The sequence below is a fragment of the Convolutriloba macropyga genome, unplaced genomic scaffold, assembly GCF_964194025.1.
Source record: "Convolutriloba macropyga unplaced genomic scaffold, txConMacr16.3 SCAFFOLD_1309, whole genome shotgun sequence".
Lineage (NCBI taxonomy): Eukaryota > Metazoa > Xenacoelomorpha > Acoela > Convolutidae > Convolutriloba > Convolutriloba macropyga.
This window is the reverse complement of record NW_027452610.1, coordinates 14,141-23,860: the sequence shown is the minus strand read 5'-3', so window position 1 is coordinate 23,860 and position 9,720 is coordinate 14,141. Positions and strand designations below refer to the sequence as shown.

Genomic DNA, 9,720 nt, shown 5'->3' with positions numbered 1-9,720 from the left:
AATCCGAATTATTTTTGGATGGTAACGGTCCAAGAGTGGTACAAAACTAGTCCCGCTAATGCTGCTTGTCTATTAGGAATTTTGAATTTTTCGAATGTCATAGATATAGATATTTTGATAGTTAAAAAATCAATAAACATCAATCAATAAAAAATACATGCTGCGTTTTTGATAATCAACGAAAAAAGTTAGCAAAAAACGGCAATATTTTATTTCAATGCACTCTCAACGAAGTTGAAGTAGAAAAAGCCTCATTTCCAGTCTACAAAAAATATTTTATTGGTGTTTGGGTTTGCATGCAAATTTAATCAGAGTGAACTAAAAAAACTTATTTCGCGCTGTTTTTGATGAAAAAGTCCATTCTTCATTGTGATGTTCAACGAATGTCTAATTTCACCTAATCTCATCAAGTTATAATAATGCAGAAACCAACGTACACAAGTCTTCTTTGGAGTAAGATTGGTATCACACTCAGCATGGTACTACCTTACAGGTGATGATGGTAGTCTCTAGGAGTTGTTTGTTGACCTTTCAGACGTGAAAGAATGTGGTTTAAATATAAATTTATGTTCATTCATTAATGACATATTGCTTAGCATTGCATAAATATTCTTAAGGCATTGGTAGCATAACAATCACTGCTTTGACCTTTATCGTTCGTATTAAGTTCTTTTCAATAAACTCGGGAAGATCCACCAGGTCAAAGCATGTGGTTCTATCATTTCCTATAAAAGCAAAAGAAAATCGAACTAAAACTTGAAAGAAATTTCTGCAGCAGCCAAGCTTTTACAGGAAGAATATCAATCATAATTAAGTATCTACATTCTAGCAATCTAGTCACTCGAAAGGTACAAGAAATATTTAAGCGAGCTTCTAGGTAATGAATGCCCCAGATCTAAATTATACTTTAAATTCGAGTTTCTTTAAGGGCCTAAGGGACTGTGACTCGGCATCACTAGAGGAAAAGAGGTAGATGAACTTAACGCAAAGTAAGAAGCTCGCAACTTACTGATACAGCAAAATAGAGTATCTCAAACAGTTTTGATTACACGTTATAATCACAGATAAATTGAAAGGCTACAAGCAGCTTGGAATATTTGATTCAATTTCACGTATGGATATCCTCATCCGTCAGGTTTGCTTGTTTACAGGTGCGAGGAAAAGGGCGGATATATTATGTTTCGACTTTGTCAGGCAGTGGGGAGAGGTTGAAATGTAGTAGTTGTTGTTGTCGCTAGGGTGCGTAGTTGCGTTTGTTGCGTAGAAACTTGTTTGTTGGATTCAGCATTTGGACAATTCCTCGCTGAACAAGGCTGAAGGACTGAAAATTGAAGATGTTTTGATGCACTTTGGATCAGGCTAGCGGGGTTTTTTTTGTCAATTTGTGGTCTGCTGGGCTTTTAATGATCAATGCTTGCTTATAGGACTGCGCACATGAAAATAGAAACGCAACCAACAATTGATTGGTATTTATATAAAAGTTTATAAAAGCTTCAGAAAAATTCACGACAGAAATTTATGTTGAAACAGTTAAACAGAACTACGAGAAAATGCAAAATAGTTTATTTAATTTAGTCAAACGTCGAAAATAAGAAGAGAGAGATAGCACCTGCGGTAACATTTTTACACTATCTCTCTAAACTCGCAAATGAGCTGCCATTTTTAAATTGTACCAAAGTTTATGTACGTGTGATTATTTGTGAATAATGTGCTGAATCATAAAATCTGGACAAATGTGGCTGGGAAGTAGCCGGCCTCGCCATTCAATTGACCTTTCCACCATTGAGAGTTGCTGGTATCCAGGAGGTCAATTACATCTCCTTTATTGAATTGAAGTTCTCCATCTTCTTGTCGTGTGAAGTCATAACAGGCTCTCGCTTTGCCGAGCAGCTGAACCATATCTGTGAGGACTATTCGATGACTTCTGCTTATAGAGACACCTCTGTAGTTCTCAACTAAGAGGTTAAGGGAGTCAAAGCCTTGCACCCATATATGGAACACCAATTTTTTCGTTGCTTCGTCTTCTTTTCTCAAAATTTTGAAGTGTTGCACACTGTCCATGAATTTAACAGACAAGGAAAAGCTGCCAGGGTTGCTGTCAGTCTCTGAGTCTCGGATTAGAAAGGCTCCATCGTGCGGCTGTTTCAGTAACTGCTGTTCTGCATTTGCGCGAGTAATTTTGCCCTGATACCAGGGACATTCTTTCATTTGTATATAGTTTTTGGGTACAAAACCTGACCTCTTCCGTAGCTCAGCATTGTACCAATTTGCGTCTCTGTCTGTTTGTAGGACTAATAGTGTTTCGCCTCTTTTGAAGCTTAACTCATCTTCAGCAGTTGCATTGAAATCATAAATCGCCAACGCCTCCATCGTGCCCTTTTGGCAGTCTTGGTTGGAAAGTCGCGTAAATATCTTAAAGCAAAAAGGAACTAAATATTTGAAATACCACATCAGTCACAAAGGTTTACAAACACAAAACCGGATTTAAATGCAGACAAGCCGTTATAAGCGCATCTTAAATAAGGAAAGCAAAAATCGTTTTCGATTCAAAGGTCTAAATGAAGCTTTCTCGGTTCTTTTGGTGTAGGCTATTTCAATATATTTAAATTGATTTAAAATAAAAAGCACTAATATCCCTCATTCTTTGTAGTACCAATCAATGCAACTAAAACTGTGCGGTGTTCGGCCTTCAGTTAATATTGAATGTGTAGTGTTGGTAGTGCTGTGGCCGGACGTCAGAGAAGCAAACTAATCAGCTTGCTTCACTGACGCCAGTGTTGGTGGTGTTTCAAAAGAAACCCTTGAAATATAGTTACTTTGGCACGATATGCCTGGGCTACCCTTTGCCCAATGTTGTTCTTTGTCAACAGTTAAAATTTTCGTTAGATTTGCTCCACAAATCTTCTTCTGCTACGTGAAAAAGTCATCCATTTCCTAACCATTGAATTACATCTATAAAATCAACATTATGACTTGGTGTTACTCATGGTTACAGTTTTTAGCACGTGCCTCCTTGTACACTCCGCCCCCATTATTGGGCGCCAAAAATCAGAAAGTTTGTAGTCGATCTGTTGTTATTAAGTATGTCTTAAGTTGCTCTTTGTCGTCTCGTCGTGTTCTCTTTTGCTGTCGTGTCTTTTGGTGTAACCGAACTGTATATTCTAACTTCAGCTGCTGATGATTCTGTTGAAAATGTTGTATTGAGTCGTGTCCTCAATAAAACGCTGATCTTGAAGTTATGGACTCGTCCATATCTACATGTCTGAACTGACTTTGATGATGTTTGCTGTTGAAGAATATGTTGACTGCTGTTTGATAAATGCTGCTGCTTCTTGCTGCTACATGTCTGAACTGACTTTGATGATGTTTGCTGTTGAAGAATGTGTTGACTGCTGTTTGATAAATGCTGCTGCTTCTTGTGTTCGTTGTAGTAAAATTTCTGCTGATGTCTTCCGTCGGTGTTGTCTGTAGATTGTTGCTGTGTACTGGTTGTCAACGTGCTGTTTGTAGTGTTACATGAGACTTATTTTTGCAATGTCTGCAAGTGCTGCTTTCCCTGGAACCAACACTGGAAATCGCTTTTCAAATCAAAAGTTTGGTCTGAATGAGATAACTATTTATCGCTATGGATATGCAACTGCTGGTACGCCAATGTTGACCAGAGAAGATAAAAGGCTCTTCTTCGATTCGTTGAGTACCTTGGAGTTTATTGAAAAAGGTCACGGTACATCCTTGGCTGATATCCCACGCCACAATAAAATGGTGTTTGATCCTATTGGAAGCCAAACATGATTTTTTTCAACCTGAGTTAATCAACTCATCATTATCAGTTGAACTTAAGTTCAGTGCACCATTACCAAACAATATTGAAAAATTAGTATACATCGCTTCTGCGAGAAACGTTCCCAAAAGGCTCCTCCTATGAGCTAATGGATGAGGAGCAGATATTTAAGTTGATACAGCAGTGAAAACAATTGAACCGTAAATTCAACGGTGTCTATGCCGCCGACAACTTTTCCCTGAAATCGTCACCAAATCCATTTACTACTAACAACTCTTCACCCGCTGCATCAATTTGTACACATTTGGTTGCGTTAGCAAAAAGATATGCGCATCCAATTATCCAATAATAATCCAAGTATCCAATACTTTGCAGATCCAATGTCTTCACCAATTTATGCGTATAGGTTTATTTCTGACCAACTTAGAAGCATCAGAGCAGACACTACAGCTGAATATTATGGAGGACCGACGAAAAGTCGGAAAACATTTGTAATGTGCAAAATCTCAATTGTTTTGGCATAGAAAAGCCGTGAAATACGTTGACATTAATGCTTTCACACAAGTTCTAATTTCAGTAGCTCGGCAAATTATTTTGTCTGGGGACAATTTTACCCAATGCCGATAGGTCCCTTAGGTGACAAACGTTTTTGGCGATGATTGTGATTCAAGATCGATTGGACAAATAAATTGAGTTTGCTTTTTAACTGATTGGCCTAAGACAATCAAAAATATTTGACAATCGAAAGCGGAACTTCTCTCACCGCTTTTTCCATTCGTTTCTATCGATCAGATCACTAAAACTTACATTTTTTCTTACGTGTAAGATTGATTTTTATTTCTTTAATCCTGCTTTCCTCCTCACAATTTAAGAACTAAAAGTGCTCGAGGAGAAAAAGTTGTTCTACAGAATGAGCCCCGTAGTATGTGACGTTTGTCTAAAACTTCTCTCTTGCAAAAGAAGTCTACACCGACATCGAAAAACTTTCCCTAAAGCTTACGACTCCAGCAAATAGTTCGAGTGTCATGACTGTGGCTTTGAAACCCATAGTTTGTATAAGATGACAGGTCATATGACAGTTCAACATGCAAAGAGCAATCCACATATTATTGTCTTTGCATGTATGATATTGTCTCTACTGTAACAAATTTTCAGCCAAGAGATTGATTACATTGAACATATGAATGATGTCCGTAGTTGAATGATGAACATTGAATATTGGATGTAGATCAGCTTCCTGACAACGGACTGCTACCAGTTGAAAAAGCTTTTGGAAACACCTTGAAGGAGTAGGAAAAAAAGTAGGTGCCGATGAGATTGACTTGCTACACTCCATTCATGTAAAACGTGAGGAAACTGATAACATTGTTCGAAAGTGTGCATCAAAATTCTCAAAATTTGGAGCTACAATTCAACTAAAAAATGGTTGAGGACTCAGAAGACTCATCCGAGAAATGAGAACAGAAGACAATCCATTTACAGTACAAAATGGAAGGAGTTGACTTCGAAGGTATTGAAGTCATTTAACAGCTTTGCATCTCATTTTAGGGGCTGGATGATGGATCAGGTAAGCAAAATTGAACTCTGTACAGTATAATCGAAGCCGATTACAGGCTCCTCTTATTTAGCTGTGCCAAAAAGACTCTCCCATACGTCAGCTCTCCTTAATATCAGAAACAGAGAAAATGAAAACTGCTTTTTGTATTGCTTCACCGCGACATTTGAAGTATGGATCACAACTTTTACCATCTGTTAGCTGACACAAATAATTAGCCCCTATACATGTGGAGCACAAAACAAAATTGCGAAGCAGACAATTGGACAGTATAACATGCTCATGGGGCTTCACCAGATGACTCGATTTGAGAAGATGAACAAAGTTTGTATGAATGCATTTCTGTAAATCAATTTTTTTCCCATATTCTAAAATGATAAATGAGACAGCACAGGAACCAATTGTCTGTATATATCTCTTTAGATCAATTGGAAAGTTTAAAAGAAAACTCGTTTCAGTTTGAGTACTCCGGCAAACAACTGATCCCCTGCCGTGTCGCAAAAAGACCGACTGTGAATTCAGTCTTGATTTAATTCTGCTAAACGACGAAAGAATGCATCGTTGCGTTCTTGTCAGAAATTTAAAAAAATTATTTCATAAAGCGCGGAAAACGGGTCCACGAGCTGACAATCATCTGCAAAAGAAGTCTACAACGACATCGAAAAAGAGTTCATGAAACTTACACCTCCAGCAAATCGTTCGAGTGCCATGACTGTGGTTTTGAAACCCATAGTTTGTATAAGTTGACAGGTCATATGGCAGTTCAACATGCAAATAATAGTCCACGATATTGTCTATACTGTGACAGAAACTTTCAGCCAAGACATTGGTTACATGGAACATATGAATGATGTCCGTGATTTGCCAACGTGGAATAGTGACTGCAGATCAGCTTCCTTACAACGACTTAGTACCAGTTGGAAAAACTTTTGGTAACACTATGAAGGTGTACGAAGTAAAAGTAGGTTGCCGCGAAATTGACTTGCTACAAACCATGCAGGTAAAACGTGAGGAGACTGATAACATTGTTCGACAAACTGTGCAACAGAATCTTCAAAAATTTGGAGTTACAATTCAACTAAAAAAACGGTTGAGCACTCAAAAGACTCATCCGAGAAATCAGACAAGAAAACAATCCATTTACAGTCAAAATTGAAACGAGTTGACGTCGAAGGTATTGCAGACAAAAGATTCCTTCCACCAATGGGTTAAACAGAGGCTCATGTCAATTAACAGCTTTGCATCTCATGGTAGGGAATGGATGTTGGATCAGATAACGAAAATCGTAATTTGTAGAGTATAATTGAAGCCGATCACAAGCTCGTCTTATTAAGCTTAGCCACAAAGGCTCTCCCAAACGTCAGCTCTCCTTGAAATCAGAAACAGAGAAAATGAAAAATGCTTTTTGCATTCCTTCATCGCAACATTTGAAGTACAATCCGGAGCTGACACGAAAAATAATTAGTCCCAATACATGTGGAGCACCAAACAAAAATGCCAAGCAGACAATTGGACTGTATAACATGCCCATGGAGCTTCACCAGATGACTCAAATTGATCAGATGAACAATGTTTGTGTGAATGCATTTCGATAAGTTAAAAATTTTCCCATATTCTAAAATGATATATTAGAAAACAAAAAAACGCATTGACTGTATACCTCTCTCTTGATCGAAGGAAAAGTTTTTAAAAAACGGCGTTTCAGTTTAAGTACTCTGGCGAACAACTGATCCCCTGACTCTCAAAAAAGACCGACTGTGAATTTAATCTTGATTTACTTCTGCTAAGCAACTAAACGATGCATCGCTACGTTCTTGTCAGAAATTTTTAGTTCATAAGTCGAGGAAAAGTTTCCTTGAGCTGACAATCATCTGCAAAAGAATTCGACATCGAAAAGCAGTTCATAAAACTTACGCCTCCATCAAATCGTTCGAGTGTCATGACTGTGGTCTTGAAACCCATACTTTGTATAAGATGACAGGTCATATGACAGTTCAACATGCAAAGTGCAGTCCACGACATTGTCATTATTGTAACAAAATTTTCAGCCAAGAAACTGATTATATGAGTAATAAGAATGGTGTCCTTGGTTTGCCAACATGGAATTTTGACCGCAGATCAGCTTCCTGGCAACAACTTGCTGCCAGTTGAAAAAGCTTTTGATAACACTATGAAGGAGTGCGAAGTAAAAATACCCGCGAGATTGACTTGCTACACACCATGCAGGTAAAACGTGAGGAGATTGATAACATTGTTTGACAAAATGCGCAACAGAATCTTCAAAAATTTTGAGCTAAGTTTCAACTAAAACAACGGTTGAGAACACAGAAGACTCATCCGAGAAATTAGACAAGAGAATCCATTTACAGTTAAAAATGGAACGAGTTGACTTCGAAGGTGTTGCAGTCAAAAGTTTCCACCACTTGGATGAACAGATGATCATGTCACTTAACAGCTTTGCATCTCATGGTAGGGTCTGGATGTTGGATCAGATAGCGAAAATCGAAATCCGTACAGTATAATCTCAGACAATTACAGGCTCGTCCTATTTAGCTTTGCCACAAAGGCTCTCCCGAACGTCAGCTCTTCTTAATATCAGAAACAGATAAAATGAAACCTCGCTTTTTGTATAGCTTCATTGCGACTTTTGAAGTATGGACCACAACTTGTACCATCTGGTAGCTGACACGACAAATAAATAGCCCCTATAAATTTGGCGCACAAAACAAAATTGCCAAGCAGACGATTGGACAGTATAACATGGGGCTTCACCAGATGACTCGATTTGAAGAGATGAACAACGGACAAGGTTTGTGTGAATGTATTTTGGTAAATCAAGCGTTTTTCATATTCAAAAAAGATAAAAAAGACATAAAAAAACGCACTGACTGTATACCTCTCACTAGTTCCATTGGAACGTTTAATAGAAAACGCGTTTCAGTTTATACACTCCGGCGAACAGATGATCCCCTGCCGTGTCTCAAAAAAAGGCCGTCTGTGAATTCAATCTTGTTTTACTTCTGCTAAGCGAGGGATGTCCATGGTCTGCCAACATGGAATACCGAGTGTAGATCAGCTTCCAGACAACGACTTGCAACCAGCTGAAAAAGTTTTTGGTAACACGATGAAGGCGTACGAATTAAAAGTAGGAGCCCGCGAGTTTGACTTGCTACACACCATGCAAATAAAACGTGAGGAGATTGACAGCATTGTTCGACAGAGTGTGCAACAGAATCGTCAAAAATTGGTGCTACAATTCAACCAAAAAAACCGGTTGAGGACTCAGAAATTTCATCCGAGAAATCAAACAAGAAGACAATTCAATTACAATCAAGATGAAACGAGTTCACATTGGAGGTATTGCAGACAAATGTTTCCACCAATTGAATAAACAGTTGTTCTTGTCACTTAACAGCTTTGCATCTCATGGTAGGTTCTGGATGTTGGTAGGTGCCCGCGAGATTGACTTGCTACACACCATGCAGGTAAAACGTGAGGAGATTGATAACTATGTTGGACAGAGCTGGCAACAGAAACATCAAAAATTTGGTGCTACAATTCAACTAAATAACGGCTGAGGACTCAGAAGACTCATCCAAGAAATCAGACAAGAAGACAATCCCTTTACAGTCAGAAATGCGAGTTGAGATCGAAGGTATTGCAGACAAAAGTTTCCTTCCACCAATGGGTTAAACAGATGCTCATGTCGCTTAACAGCTTTGCATCTCATGGTAGGGGCTGGATGTTGGATCAGATAACGAAAATCGTAATCCGTACAGTATAATTGAAGCCGATAACAAGCTCGTCTTATTAAGCTTTGCCACAAAGGCTCTCCCAAACGTCAGCTCTCCTTAATATCAGAAACAGAGAAAATGAAAAATGCTTTTTGTATTGCTTCACCGCGAAATTCTAAGTATCATCTGGAGCTGACACGAAAAATAAATAGTCCTTATACATATGGAGCACAAAACAAAATTGCCGAGCAGTATAAATTGGACAGTATAAAATGCCCATGAGGCTTCACCAGACGCCTCAATTTGAGCAGATGAACAAAGTTTGTGTGAATGCATTTCGGTAAGTCAAGTTCTTTTCCCATACTCTAAAATGATAATTAAGGCAATAAAAGAACGCATTGACTGTATACCTCTCTCTAGATCCATTGGAAAATTGAGCCCCTGCCGTTTTTCATGCTGTGTCGCAAAAACTGATCCCCTGCCGTGTCTCAATAAAGCCCGACTATGAATTAAATCTTGATTTACTTCTGCTAAGCGAGGCTATGCATCACTACGTTCTTGTCAGAAATTTAAAGAGCTTATTTCATAAAGCGAGGAAAAAATTTCATCGAGCTAAAATTCATCTGTGCAGGAATTGTTTCCATATCTGC

At 38.4% G+C, this 9,720-nt stretch overlaps 1 pseudogene; it reads right to left on the bottom strand.

Moving 5' to 3' along the window:
- Positions 1 to 546: 546 nt before the first annotated feature.
- Positions 547 to 2,408, bottom strand: LOC142357653 (growth factor receptor-bound protein 2 pseudogene; annotated as a pseudogene).
- Positions 2,409 to 9,720: the final 7,312 nt, after the last annotated feature.